A 14,730-nucleotide genomic window follows, 5' to 3' on the forward strand; every position below is an offset into this window, starting at 1 on the left:
GTTTTTGAACCGTTATCTTAAGTTTTTTTTTACTAGATAAGCTCCAGATTTGGCTTCAGTACTGACTAATCTAATGTATATGCACAAATATAATATTGTATAGCTTCCCATTAAAACTATGAATTTAAAAGATGGATTTGTGCGGGGTGTACTTATATATGCTTAGCACTGTAAGTAGCTATAATAAAATGATCTGAAAATTAAAAGTAACTCCTTCAGTTTTTCAGTGGAAAGTAATTTAAATACACTAACTTAACCCATTACCCCAAGCATCGTTTGCATGTACCACACAACCTCTTGTGCAATATAAATAACAGGCAATGTAGATTAGCAGTTTTCAGACTTTATTTGTTCAAAACATGTAACAACATTTATTAACATCATAGTATAAAACATGACATTGTCAAACAATCTTAAAAACAGCACTTGTATACTTTTACAGCACAGGTGTCAAACTCAGTTCCTGGAGGGCTGCAGCTCTGCGCAGTTTAGTTCAAACCCTAATGAGCTATATGTACCACTAGTGTTTTTCAGCCAATGATGAATCTCCGGTGAAAGCTTTATGTGACTATTTTTAATTTCATAAGGTTCCCTTTACAGCATCAATGTTGTAATGTTATTCAAATATAATCAGTTAAATAGACTTAACCATCCATTTGGTTGTTGAATCGTTAAAGAGGCGAAAAACCATTTAAACACAGGCGCCGTCATTAGTAGCTGGCTAGCGCCAAAAATACATTGAAAATACTGGTGTAAATTAATTTCCATATTTTAAAGACAAGGCAGAGGGAAATATAATTCAATGCAGTGCTTCTTGTGTGGTCTGATACCCACTTTATATTATATCCCAGCCAGGCATCGACGAGCGCTGTATTTTAAAAGAAATCAGACCACAGTAATTTTGTATGGACTGAAATTAAAAGTCTGTGTGCATATACCCTATTAAACACACCTTATCAAACAAATTGAGTGCTTTAGGCTTGTTCGATGCCTACAGATAGGTGTGTTGAAGCAGGACTGGAACTAAACTCTACAGGGCTTCAGCGCTCCAGGAGTTTGAGACCACTGGTTTACAGCATAAATATCAAAAGAAGGCACAGTTGAGCTTAAGTGCAAGTAGAAGCCAAAATTTGGACATAAAGATATAAATAGTCCATTAAATCAAACAAGACATGACAAAAGTTATTTAATAATTCACAGGTTATCACGCATCCTAATTGATCTAAAGTTCTGTAACATTAAACAAACAATAAAATAGATAATACAAGAGCCTTTAGGACGAGGCTTCTGAAACATAGCCTAATCAAAACCACCTGAACTCAATTAAGGAAAATGAGCAGCAGGTGAGTTTGACCAGTGTTCTGGAGCTGCGACAGGTTTAACTACTAAAATTTGTGGCTTTGACCAGAAGTCAAAATCCAATCAGTCAGCATTCCTGCTATAAAGGTCAGTTCTTTTTAAAATCAATACAGCAGTATTCATATTGTGGTCATTAAAAACAGTCAATACCTGCAGTTAAGAGACCATAACTAAACGGTGGCTCAAATAATCAACCTTGGAATGTAAAGCACATTTGCACTATAGACAGCTTTGCTGATTGCATACGGATACTATTCAGTTCTTCCAGTGTAGGCACTTTAGAGAAAGATTTAAACATTTGTTATACCTACTATAAATAATCAAATAAAATAAAAAAACTGCCAAACACTCCTGAACAAATCCTATATTTCTACATTAAGATATTCCCAAAATGTCCAACCACACTGGTTTTCCATATGGGTGTGTCCCTTTACAGAAAGAACCCCTTAACTGTTGGTTTTAGCATTGACAGAGACAGCGGGGCCAAACATGATCATCTCCATCTGTTCTGTTCCTACATTCAACCAATGTCTTCATCTAACCATACACAAAAATGATTCTATTCAAGTGTGTGCTCATGTTTGGCTTGTTTTGTCAGGACCAAAAAAGTAAAGTAATACACCTTTAGCTCTTCTTTGGATAACTTTTTGTAGGTTGAGAGCGGGAGAGGAGGAGGGGGGCTCTTTTAATAGTGGATGTAATAAACCTATTTATTACGTGTATATGTTAACAGCCATGCAGCTGGCTTTCTGCAACCCTCACATGGTCACCTAATGAAGCCAAGCAGGGCTGTGCCCGGTCAGTACCTGAATGTGAGACCACATGGGAAAGCTGGGTTGCTGCCAGAAGTGGTGTTAGTGAGACAAGCAGGGGGCGCCAAACCGGTGCTCTGTGTGGGTCCTAATGCCCTAGTATAGTGACGGGGACTCTATACTGCTCAGTGCATGCCATCTTTTGGATGAGACCGTAAACTGAGGTCCCGACTTTCTGTGGTCGTTAAAAAGCCCAGGATGTCCTTTGAAAAAAAAAGAGTAGGAGTTTAACCCCGGCATCCTGGCCAAGTCAACCCTCTGTCCATCATGGCCTCCTAACCATCCCCATATCATAATTGGCTTCATCAATCTGTCTCCACTTCACCAACCCGCTGGTGTATGGTGTGCAGTCTAGTGCAATATGGCTGCTGTCGAGTCATCCAGGTGAATGCTGCACACTGGTGGTGGATGAGGAGATTCCCCAAAAAATGTGCAAAGCGCTTTGAGTGTATAGAAAAGTGCTATTTAAATGTAAGGAATTATTATTATGATTATATCACTCTGCAGCCCAAGACCAGTAACTCATTGAAGTTAAGCAAGGCTGAGTCTGGTCAGTACCTGGATGGGAGACCACAACCTTTGGTCTACTGCCCCAGTACAGTGAAGGGGACACTATACTGTCAGTAAGCTCCGTATTTTGGATGAGACGTTAAACCGAGGTCCTGACTCTCTGTGGTCATTAAAAATCCCATGGCACTTCTTGTAAAGAGTAGGGGGGTAACCCTGGTGTCCTGGCCAAAAGTGTCTTCATTGGCCTTTCAATCATCCCCATCCACTAAATTGGCTTTATCACTGTCTGTCCACTCCACCTATAGCTGATGTGTGGTGAGCGAGCTGGCGCTGTTGTCCTGTGGCTGCTGTCGCATCATCCAAGTGGATGCTGCACACTGGTGTTGGTGTGGAGAGACCCCCTCATGATTGTGAAGTGCTTTGGGTGTATGGCCATACACAATACATTACATTACAATACAATATGTTTACATGGACACCAATACTCCGATTATAATATGATTAAGATAATGCAGTGATATAACTTAAGTGGACAGTTTTTGTTGAAAGTGGGTAATGTGCTGAGAATTCTCCCATCAGTCCTTACTGCGTACTCCCATTAAGTCCCTCTGAGTTTGCCAAAGGAGGCATAAATGAAAAGTTAATGACAGAAATGGCAGACGGAAATTTAAAAAACTGCCAAAATCACATATGGTGCCATCACAAAAACGAACTGTTGTTGCGTGAAATGTCGAAGGAAACTAGAGTTAAATTGTGACATAATGGTAACCTCAAACTATGTACTATTTAAAAATGCAAACAAGAAAAGAATATTCAAAAGAGAACTCCCGTAAAACACTAGGGCTGCACAATATATCGTTTCAGCATCTATATCGCAATGTGCAGATCTGTAATAGTCACATCGCAAGATACGCAATGTTGAGTCTGAATTCTTGTTGAAAACGAGCTACAGAACATGCGGTTTGTAGAGTCACTGCAAAGTTTAACCATAATAGAGTGAAGGTTTATCATTTGCATGTGTTTTTAAGGCCTGTGAGTAAGCATTTCAAGAGTTAAAAATATGATGTTTGTGGTGTAACCAATAATTATGCATAAGTATTTATACAATTTATGCTAAAATTTGAATTTTTGTCTTGTTTCTAAACAAAATTATTTTATTTGCCCTAGTGGCAGATCATTTAGTTTGTTTTAAGGAAAAACTTTAAATTGAGTTATTTCTTCTGAAGGTGAGAATAAAGCAATATTAGGAAACAAGACCATACAAAGTTAAAAAAGCATTTTTTGTATTGTTTGTATTGTACCTAAATAATATTCAAGTCCCCAGAAAACTGCCAAACAGAGCTATTCATCTCGTGAAATTGTATTCATAATCACAATATTTAATAGCAGAAAAATAAAACATCGCAATATCAGATTTTTCTAATATCCTGCAGCCCTAGTAAACACCTTAATCATATTATTCTCATATTCAGATTAAAGCAAACAATTTGATTACTGATGTCCATGTAAACATAGTCAATGTCTAGAAGTTCATTAGCTGAAGATCCATTTCTGCACTACACCAAACCGCATCCCAAAAGACAATTGCAATCAAAAGGGTACAACCATAAGTTTGAAAGAATGAATCAGTCCCTGAAATGTTTTGAGTATAGTGTGGTTTCCTGAGCTGACTTGAGTTAACTTGGCCGGTTTCCTGAGTTAACTTGGCCGGTAATGGTTGGAGAGACCAATTCTCTATCATTGTGGCAGTCATTGTGTGCATTTTAATGGCATTTTGAGAACTGTAGCTTGGCTGGTCATCACTTCATTAAATGATCATCTATACAGAAAAGAGGTACAATGTTATGTTTTGCAGTTCATTTAGTAATATTTTGTTTAGCCTTTAATCATTAGCTTTTGAAGTGTTTTATTTTTTAATCTATTTCTACATTTGCAAAACATTGCCCAGAATATCTAAAAGTGAAAGAAATACTCACATTCGACAGTATAAAAATATATGAAAGAAACATTCCTTTCCATCTGTGTGTATGTGTGTAAATTTACCGAAAATCTACTATATTGTGATGTACAGTATACCGTTATGAGGGTTGGGCACGGTCCTTTAAAGGAGTAATTACTTCAAGTAATTAGTTCTAGTTACTTCTCACAAATAGCAATGGAGTAACATATTTACAAAAATAACTAATTACCAGGGAAAGTAACTATTGCGGTTAAAAAAATCTAATCTGTCAAATGACTATAAACTAGTGTAGGTTACATGTACAATGTTTTATATGTATTTTAAAGTTGTTGTTGTTGTGGGACAATGTGAGAGACAATGGCAGTATGTCCTCAATTATATATGCAGATATTACCTTGTTTAATTCTGTCTCAGTAATTATTGTTTGCGGTGAAGAAAGATTTGTCTCCTCCTTTGGTAGCAGAGCTCACATTATCACCTCCTAAGCCACTAATTTTGTGGTGGCATGTGACAATGTGAGGTGCTTCATTAGTTTAGATTTACATGTCACCGACGCAGAGACTTTTTTTTTTTTTTTCCTGGTCATAAGTTGTATGATACAAAGTATGCTGCCAGTGTGAATGTGAGAAGCAGCTATTGACATGTTGTAAACAAGCTTAATCAAACAGTATTGAATAACAATTTACAATCCTACTAGCCTTTTATCTGGTCAATCATAAATTAATTGATTTGTTTACTTGTTAAACGATAATCAATAATGGGAATTTGTGGAAAACGACATTCTGTCTACAATTTAAATAAGATTTATTGTACAGTTTAGAAGTATCTGATGATTTTACAAGTGTTGAGAATGGACCACCTTGATCATGGGGAACACTCATAACTGGTTTTTCATTTCTTCTCTGTTCGAACATTTGTTTTCAATACTATTAAAGTAGTTCATGTGACTCCTCTATTTGTAAATATTTCTTATGCACAAAAAGCAATCAATGCATTATTCATTTACCATAGTTCTACATGCAAATACAAATGGTTCATCTTACCACTGTAAAAACAACATCAGTTTTTTCACCATGGACGGACAGAGCTTTGGCCAACATATGGTGATGTTTCTTCCTCTGAAAGTTTGATTTCTGTAAAAAACATTATATACTAAAATTATTTTTTACAGTTTCTTGGATGATACTTACAGTACATCATTCATAGCATTTCACCTTTTCCACATTTTTTTTTTTTTTTTGTTACAGCCTTATTCCAAAATTTATTAAATTCATTTATTTCCTCAAAATTCGACACACAATAGCCCATAATGACAATGTGGAAAAATTGATTTTTTTTTTATTAGTTAGAAATATATTGGAAAAAAAAATAATGAAAAATCACATGTACATAAGTATTCGCAGGCTTTGCCGTGAAGCTCTAAATTGAGCTCGGGTACATTCTGTTTCCCCGGATTATTCTTGAAATGTTTCAGTAGCTTAATTGGAGTATACCTGTGGTAAATTCAGTTGATTGGACATTATTTGAAAAGACATACACCTGTCTATCTAAGGTCCCAGGGTTGACAGTGTATGTCAAAGCACAAACCAAGCATGAAGACAAAGGAATTGTCTGTAGACCTCCCAGATGGGATTGTCTCGAGGCACAAGGCTGGGGAAGGTTACAGAAAAAAACATTCTGCTGCTCTGAAAGTTACAGTGAGCACAGTGGCCTCCATCATCCATCAGTGAAAGATGTTTGGAACCACCAGGACTCTTCCAAGAGCTCGGCGGCCATCTAAGCTGAGTGATCGGGGGAGAAGGGCCTTAGTCAGGGAGGTGATCAGTAATCAATAATCCGATGGTCGCTCTGTTTGAACTCCAGCGTTCTTCTGTGAAAAGAGGAGAACCTTACAGAAGGACAATCATCTGCAAAGCAATCCACTAGGCTTGCCACGATAGACTGTGTTGACGGTGATACTGGTTTTAAGACGCAACACCGGTGACATCACTTTTCCACCGTGACACTATGCCCACATTTTTTTTTTTTTTAAGTATTTGATTTTCTTATTATTAAATATTTATTTGAATTAAATGGAAAATATAATAATAAATAATTGACTTAAGACGAGAGCATGCTCTATAATTAAAACCTGAACATAGCTACAATGCGTCATATTTATTTTATCACGTGAAGAAAACAATAGGAGTCGATGTTACAGAAAGAGAATGGTGGACGATTTAGTGTCAAAACGCAATGCAAAAGCGCCTGTTTGGCAATATTTTTGGGTTCTAACCAAATGCAAAAAGAGAACCTGAAGACGTTAATGAGGCAATCTGCAAACTTTGCCTGACAAAGGTGGCAGCATGTAGAGAAAACATAACTAATTTATACATGCACCTTTATGGTTAACTATGGGTGGGTCGCGGATAAATCAATTGCCATAAATACGCAACGCATACTCTCATTTTAAAAATCATGCGACCATCATCTCACAATGTTTAATAATAATTTTTTTTTTAACGAGTGATTTAGCAATGCCACGCCATTGACAATCCAACTGCTGAGAAACAACAACGTGGCAACCGCAGTGAGCATTTTTATCCGAAGTACAGCTGTTCTTTTTAGTGCTTGATTATGTGATTTAATGTTAAAAAAAAATCAATAATGAATAGGCCGACTAGAGTGCATCCTGTGTGTGCATGCATCTTTTATAACTGAGGCTGCTTAATTCAAAAACTGAAAGTTGCTTCGTCTGTCTGGCAAGATTCCGGCTTTTAATCGAATGAAAAGTTCATTTAGATGAGCCAATATTAAACATTGCAATAACAATTTGTAGGTTATCTGTAAAATGTAATTCAAGCCAATGTTATGGAGTAGTGTAGCCTATTAATTATATTAAATCTAATAAAATTAAAACCAAAATATACCATTCATTGTATTTTTCATTTGATAAAATGTATGTAAATGAAAAAAATCAAAGGGTGGCTAATTAATATTACTGTCCACCGAACTCCATCTGAGAGAGATTGTTACTCGATAGACAACATTAACTTGAGAGATTTTAAAAATAAAAGGTATTTTTAAAAAGGAACACGCAAATCTGCAACAAATAAAACTAAAAATAAAACGTCTTGCCAGCGCTGTGTGTTTTCCACCAAGGACAGTGTAAAACGCCCTTATGCAGCGCCTGTCAACTGCCGTTTGTAAGAGAGATCAAAGCTGGTATCGATATAACCAAAAAGCAAGATCAAATAGTTATAAATATTCCATAACAATACTTATCGAAATATTTATACATTTACATGTTGTTTATTGAGATTGTGTGATCTGGATAGGCTGTCTGATTTTTACAGAAGCTGTAAACTGACACACCTGCGGTGATGTTTAGCTCTTGACAAGGCGCTTTTATTTAGCCTGTAGTCTTTACATTTTTTTACATAATATTCCATTTCTTAACATTTCTTTCTTTTTTATTATTTATAGTTTATATATAAAATGAGTGCTAGCTTGTTTAGTTGTGATCTTTATGCAAGGATCATATTTCATATTCGGCTTATTCTTCAATAGCCTTCAGTAATAATGTATATTATAAACGGATTGTTCATAAGGACTAAGCTATTAATATATAATATAGGCGTTTATGGTTGTTATTTGTATGGTTCCAACTTCCAAAGTTTTTTAAGTCTGTAGAATTGTTGTGTTTTATTCGTTATGTTAATAAAATATATGTGTTTAACAATGATTTATTTTTTTGTTTTTATTTTTTTTTGTAGTTTCCTTTTCGTCCATTCAAACAATTGATGCTGAATTGGCGATTCCCGCAAAACTGAAAGTGAAAGTATAATATGCACGCATTTATAAGCTATTTAAAACGACCAAGAAACGACCACGCTCGCAGTGATACCGGTATTACCGGTGTTGTCACATGTTGATTAACATGTGGAAAAAATTTCCTTATCGTCACAACCCTACAATCCACCAATCAGGCCTCTATGGTAGAGTGGCCAGACGGAAGTCACTCCATGCCTGGAATTTGCCAAAAGGCATCTGAAGGAGACTCGGACCATAAGAAACAAAATACTTTGATCTGATGAGTCTAAAGGGGAACTCTTTGGAGTGAATGCCAGGCGTTACGTTTGGAAAAAAACAGGCACCACTCATCACCAGGCTAATACCATCCCTACAGTGAAGCATGGTGGTGACAGCATCATGCTTTGGGGGTGTTTTTCAGCAGCAGGAACTGGAAGACTAGTTGGGATAGAGGTAAAGTTGAATGCAGCAATGCACAGAGATATCCTGAATGAAAACCTGCTTCAGAGCGCTCTTCATGTGGCTTCACAACAACTTGGTAAATGTCCTTGAGTGGCCCAGCCAGAGCCCAGACCTAAATCCTATTGAACATCTCTGAAGAGATCTAAAAATGACTGTACACCATCGCTTCCCATCCAACCTGATAGAGGTTGAAAGATACTGCAAAGAGCAATTCCCAAGGACAGGTGTGCCAAGCTTGTGGCATCATATTCAAAAAGACTTGAGGCTGTAATTGCTGCTAAAAGGTGCATCAACAAAGTATGGAGCAAAGGCGGTGAATATCTATGTACATGTCATTTTTCAGGTTTTATATTTGTAACAAATTTGCAAAAATTAAAAAAACTATTTTTTTTCACATTGTCATTACGGGCTATTGTGTGGAAAATTGATTAAATAAATTTAATCCATTTTGGAACAAGGCTGAAACCTAAAAAATTGGGAAAAGTGTAAGGTTATGAATACTTTCTGGATGCACTGTAACATTTTACACTACAATAATTAAATACACAATTATATTGCCCAATAATACACGTTTGCTATTCTCATTTATGAACCGCTGTTCTATTCAGCACAAGTCAACATCATATTAATGAATGACAATCAAATATTACAATCTGCTATTTGAAGGCTTTCAGATACACACCAGTCTCATCCGGCCCACGGCAGCACAGGAGTCTCCAGGCTCTTCTGAGATGCCTCCGCACACGGACAAATACCCCACCTGCGGTTAAAACACCACTGAGAAAAGCCGAGTTTTGTGCGAAAACCATTTAGAAATAGCTCAAACTACGCTTAAAACGGTCTTATCGGTTAGTCAGATCGCACAATAAGTATTTAACGAAGCCATTGTGAAAGTGATGGTCGTGTGCTAGCAATAGTGGCGGACTGGGACAGTGTTTTTTGCCCGGGACTTCAGGCCGCATGAATGAAGTTCAGTAACTATTGAAGTGAAGAGGGATGGGGTGGTGGTTGGATTGAGCGATCGGTAAGCAACAGTTTGACGGTGGCTGGGGGGTAACAGGCCAGATTTACGGTGGCGGGTCAGACTGAGCATCAGGCCACGGGGATATGTAACCTGTCAGTTCGCCACCACTGACTAGCAACCACCATCGTATACTGTAACGTTAACTCAAGACGTTTATTCGCTATTGTCTACAAATGACACATTTTTGCATGTTTTTTGCAATGTTTTCCTGTGAAATTACACCAGTTATATATATATATAATGAATTATAACTTGTTAACTTTATCTACTTGATAAAGTCGACTTTTGCGAGAAATCACCGGAACGAAAACAGGTTGCGCTCCAGACATCTGCATTAAGACACGCGACACCATTTCTTACCTCGAAAGTTGGAGTCCATTTCGTTGCAATTCTGTGTAGAGCACTTTGTACTAATGTATCCGTTGTAAACTTTTCTTACAATGTCGAAAAACATACGCGCAGTGTCATGGTGCATCCAAAACGTGCATCTGTGAGTTTGTAGGCGTGACTTCGCGCAACAGCCCATATTATTCACGCCCTCCCATCATACCCTTCTCTCTCCATACCTATGCTCCATACGCGAGAAAGGTATAAAAAGAGGTCGGAGCCAGCTCTAAGCGAGCAGTACAAACCTACCTAGAGTTATCATTTTTAAGGTCTTGTTGTACGTCACACGGAGTCCAACCTATTTTGTTTGTTTTATTAATGTCACCTAACGCAAACCTAACCTCACAGTAACTTATGGTGAAGTGTATATACAGTTGAAGTCAGAATTATTAGCCCCCCTGAATTATCAGACCCTCTGTTTACTTTTCCCCTGTTGAGATTTTTTTTCCAACTAATTTCTGAACATAAGTTTTATAACTCATTTCTAATAACTTATTTATTTTTGTCTTTGCCATGATGACAGTAAATATTATTTGACTATATATTTTTCAAGACATTTCTATACAGCTTAAATTGACAATTAAAGGCTTAACTAGGTTAATTACAATAAGGGTAGGGTAATTAGGCAAGTTATTGTATAATGATGGTTTGTTCTGTAAACTATCTAACAAATATATAGTATATACTGTTAAAATTTCCTTGCTCTGTTAAACATCATTTAGAAAATATTTTTAAAAAATCAGAGGGGCTAATAATTCTGGCTTCAACTGTAAGTGTACAAGTGTATAACAATAAGAAAGTACTTTAGTCATCCTCTATACCTTGTTTTACTGGCATTACAATTTGACTGTTTTATTAAAATGTTAAATATTGTAAATATTTAAAAGTTAGAATTTTGTAGTAATGTGACAGTTTTTCATAACATCCAAGCATTCTATGAATCAGCAGGGGGATTTAAATGAATCTTTAATTCACAGCTTCAGCAAATAGTCCAAATTGCATTCATGAGCATCTTGTCACATAAATGATGTATAGCAAACATTAAAGTGTTTGGTGTAAATCAGTCATTGTTTTTGTGGACATAACTGTACATAACAAAAACAGCTGTAATTTAAACGAGGTTTTTATCATACAGTAATGCAGTGTATAAGACCTCCAGGGACAGCAAATGGAAACACAATGCTGTTTATTTTGCACACATACCCTGAGACAAAGCATTTACATGCCGTCTAATGCCACATAAATTAACACAACCAAATGGATAATAATATAACTTTATTGACAACAACCTCAAGACATACTGCAAGACATGTTTTTAAACCAAAAATAATTTAATCAAAGTACAAGTCTTCACAAACATCAATATTTTTTTTAATACTGTATTTCCTTTTACAGTTTAGCAGCTTCATCATACACTGCATCGATAGTATAAAACAAAAATAAATATTACTAAATAAGGCACAGTTGGACAGCACTTACATAGTCCATGTAAGTAAAATCATTGTGCATCTCAATCAGCTCCCTATCTCTGAATCCATTGTGAATTGTACAAGAATATGTAAACTGGAAAGCACATTAAGAATCATGGCCAAAATTGCATTGAGACGTGAAAATATGTAGTGCAGCATCACTACTGGTATTTATAAATTACAATAAAACTGAACTTTATTGTACAGATATCTACAGACAGATGTTTTATTTGTATTATTTTGTTTTAATCAAACATGACAGGTGAGCTTTAATGATTCCTGCTTTTTACAGTACATAGTGGGAGCACACATTTTAGTGCACTGGAAGAATTTTGTGATTCAGACCACTCAAAATAGTGGAATCCCTGAGCAGTGCCCTCTCTACTGAACAAGGAAGCTGATTGAGACACAACAGGATGGGAAATTTTACCGGACTAAAATAAAAAACCTTTAGCATAGGGTTTCTTAGCTGATCCAGGTCAAATGATCAAATCCTACTTCAAGATAACTAGAAACTACAACAAGATCTTCCGAAAAGTTGAAAATCTGTTATGAAAAGCATTTTGGTGAAACCATGTTTATTATGGGGCCAGATCAGTCTCAATATTAATATTAACAAAAAAAAAACATATACACACAGCACAACTAACATTTACAAAATACAGTTTGTACATTTGTATGTAAAATCATGAATATTTTCACCAAATAAATTGGATTTGTGTATTTTTGTATAATGTTTTGAACTTCTTAATTGAGTTTGCATATTTTTTTTAATTGAGTTTTGACTTTACAAATTGGATTTGCGTATTTTTTTTAACTGTTTTGAACTTGCATATTGGATTGTAATTTTTTTTTCATGTTTTGAACTTACAAATTTTTGTATTTTTGAATCGTGTTATAAACCACCTAATTGTATTTTCGTATTTTTAAATTCTATTTTGAACTTAAGAATAAAACTGTTGTATTTTTGAACTGTTTTGTACTTACAAATTGGATTTGTTATATACTTTTTTTTTTTAACTGTTTCCAACTTACGAATTGGATTTTCGTATTTTTTGAATCGTGTTATAAACTACCTAATTGTATCCTTACATTTTTTTTTTAAATTCTATTCTGAACTTATGAATAATTTTTGTATTTTTGAACCGTTTTGAACTTGCGAATTGGATTTTTTTTTTTTTACTGTTTTGAACTTACGAATTGGATTTTCGTATTTTTTAATCGTGTTATAAACCACCTAATTGTATTTTCATATTTTTAAATTCTATTTTGAACTTACAAATAAATTTTGTATTTTTAAACTTACGAATTGGATTTGCATATTTTTTAACCATTTCTGAAATTTACCAATTGGCTTTTGTAAATGTGAATTGTGTATGTATAAATTTTATTTTGTAAATGTATCATTTTTGACTGATCTAGCTCCAGTTTAAAAGTGGTTTTCTTCAGATGACCAACTGAGTCAGATTTCAGTCAGCCACTATTCACAGCAACATTAATATACTTTTTACATGTGGGGCTGAATCAAACAAAACTCAATTTTCTGTTAATACAAACCCCTCCAGTTAAAACAAATCCTAAGTAACAATACATAAAGATTGTGCTTTTTTCACTACATTCCAGTGTAGACAGCACCCCAGACAAATATCAATAGGTATTCCCGACAGATTTGACTTGACTTTCATACGGTAACACTTTTTCAAATGCCATATCCTGTGGTGATGTGGAGGTTAACTGCTGCAATAGTTACTGATTCACGCTTGTTTTTTGCATATAATACATACAGCAGTGCTGATTTGTTTCATCAATGCTTCTACTAATGATAACCTGTCTGCACTAAATAAATAGCATCAGCTGGTGACCAAATATGCCTTGCTATTTACTTTTACAAACAACCGAAATGCTCCCAGTGCGGTACAACAATAAACGAGAGTACAGCAGAAGGTCAAGTGGTAAACGCAGTGAAATTTAACATGCTAAAACTAGAGTTACCCACTGACAGGTAAAAGCTACTTCTCTCTGTCTCTCTCAGCTGTTGTGTTGGGGCTGATGAATAAAGACTCACTGGCCAATGTTTGCATATGTACATGTGCAACCAATGGTAGCATGCAACAAGGCGAGGCAAGAAGAGAACAGTAACAGAAATGCAAAAATTCATACAATTAATGACTACTGTAGAAAGCAAATGCAGAATGCTGGACATTTTAAAAGATTAAGAAATCCTGATGTCCTCTTTTTGGCCCAAAAAGGGGACACATGGTCACTGTCACTCTAACTATAACAAATCAAAGCACATATACAGCTGTATACACTTCTCTTACTTTAATGCTTCACCTAAATTAATCTGAACCTTTACCTTTGCATATTTAAACTCTGTTTTAGAAATCACCAAATTTAATCAAGAAGGGTGTAATTGAAATAACTGTCATGTATCTAATGCCGTTTCTACTTATTATATTAATATATTCAATACTGAGAATATAAAAGTCATGCCTTTTTAAATAACAACCCTCTCACTAAGAAAAACAGTTCACCCAAAAATGTCACTTTAAGGTGCTGTATGCAAGTTTTTGACTTTACAGATATTTGAGAATCTTGTCAAGTAAACATTCTTGTTTATCTGAAAAACAGTGCTGAAGTCAGTCATTCTGCTTTAAAAATGTCTGTAAACTACCAGAACTCTTTTGGTGCTTTTATCCCATCCACATTTTAGCCAATTATATTTCAGCACCACGGGTTGCCTTGTTGGAGAACCATGTGTTTCATGCATTTATTCAGAAAGGCTCTCAAAGCATGCGTCTGTGATCGAAATGTGACCTCCGGTGGACAGTAGCAGACTCCTAAATGAGGTGAAGGTTCAGTGTTCCACAAAGTTATTAATTGGCAAATAATAATATAAATATGAAAGTAAACATTAGGTGAGCAGGTTACATTGTACCCCCATTTCCTAACAAC

At 35.6% G+C, this 14,730-nt stretch overlaps 1 long non-coding RNA gene across 1 annotated transcript; it reads right to left on the reverse strand.

Moving 5' to 3' along the window:
* Positions 1-330: 330 nt before the first annotated feature.
* Positions 331-10,487, reverse strand: LOC110439128 (uncharacterized). Its single transcript, XR_002457698.3, has 4 exons — positions 10,280-10,487; positions 9,578-9,655; positions 5,685-5,774; positions 331-4,500 (listed from the first exon to the last, which is right to left on the reverse strand). It is a non-coding gene; the product is annotated as an uncharacterized lncRNA (long non-coding RNA).
* Between the last annotated feature and the right edge of the window lie 4,243 nt (positions 10,488-14,730).

Source organism: Danio rerio, chromosome 3, assembly GCF_049306965.1.
Source record: "Danio rerio strain Tuebingen ecotype United States chromosome 3, GRCz12tu, whole genome shotgun sequence".
NCBI classification, from domain to species: Eukaryota; Metazoa; Chordata; class Actinopteri; order Cypriniformes; family Danionidae; genus Danio; species Danio rerio.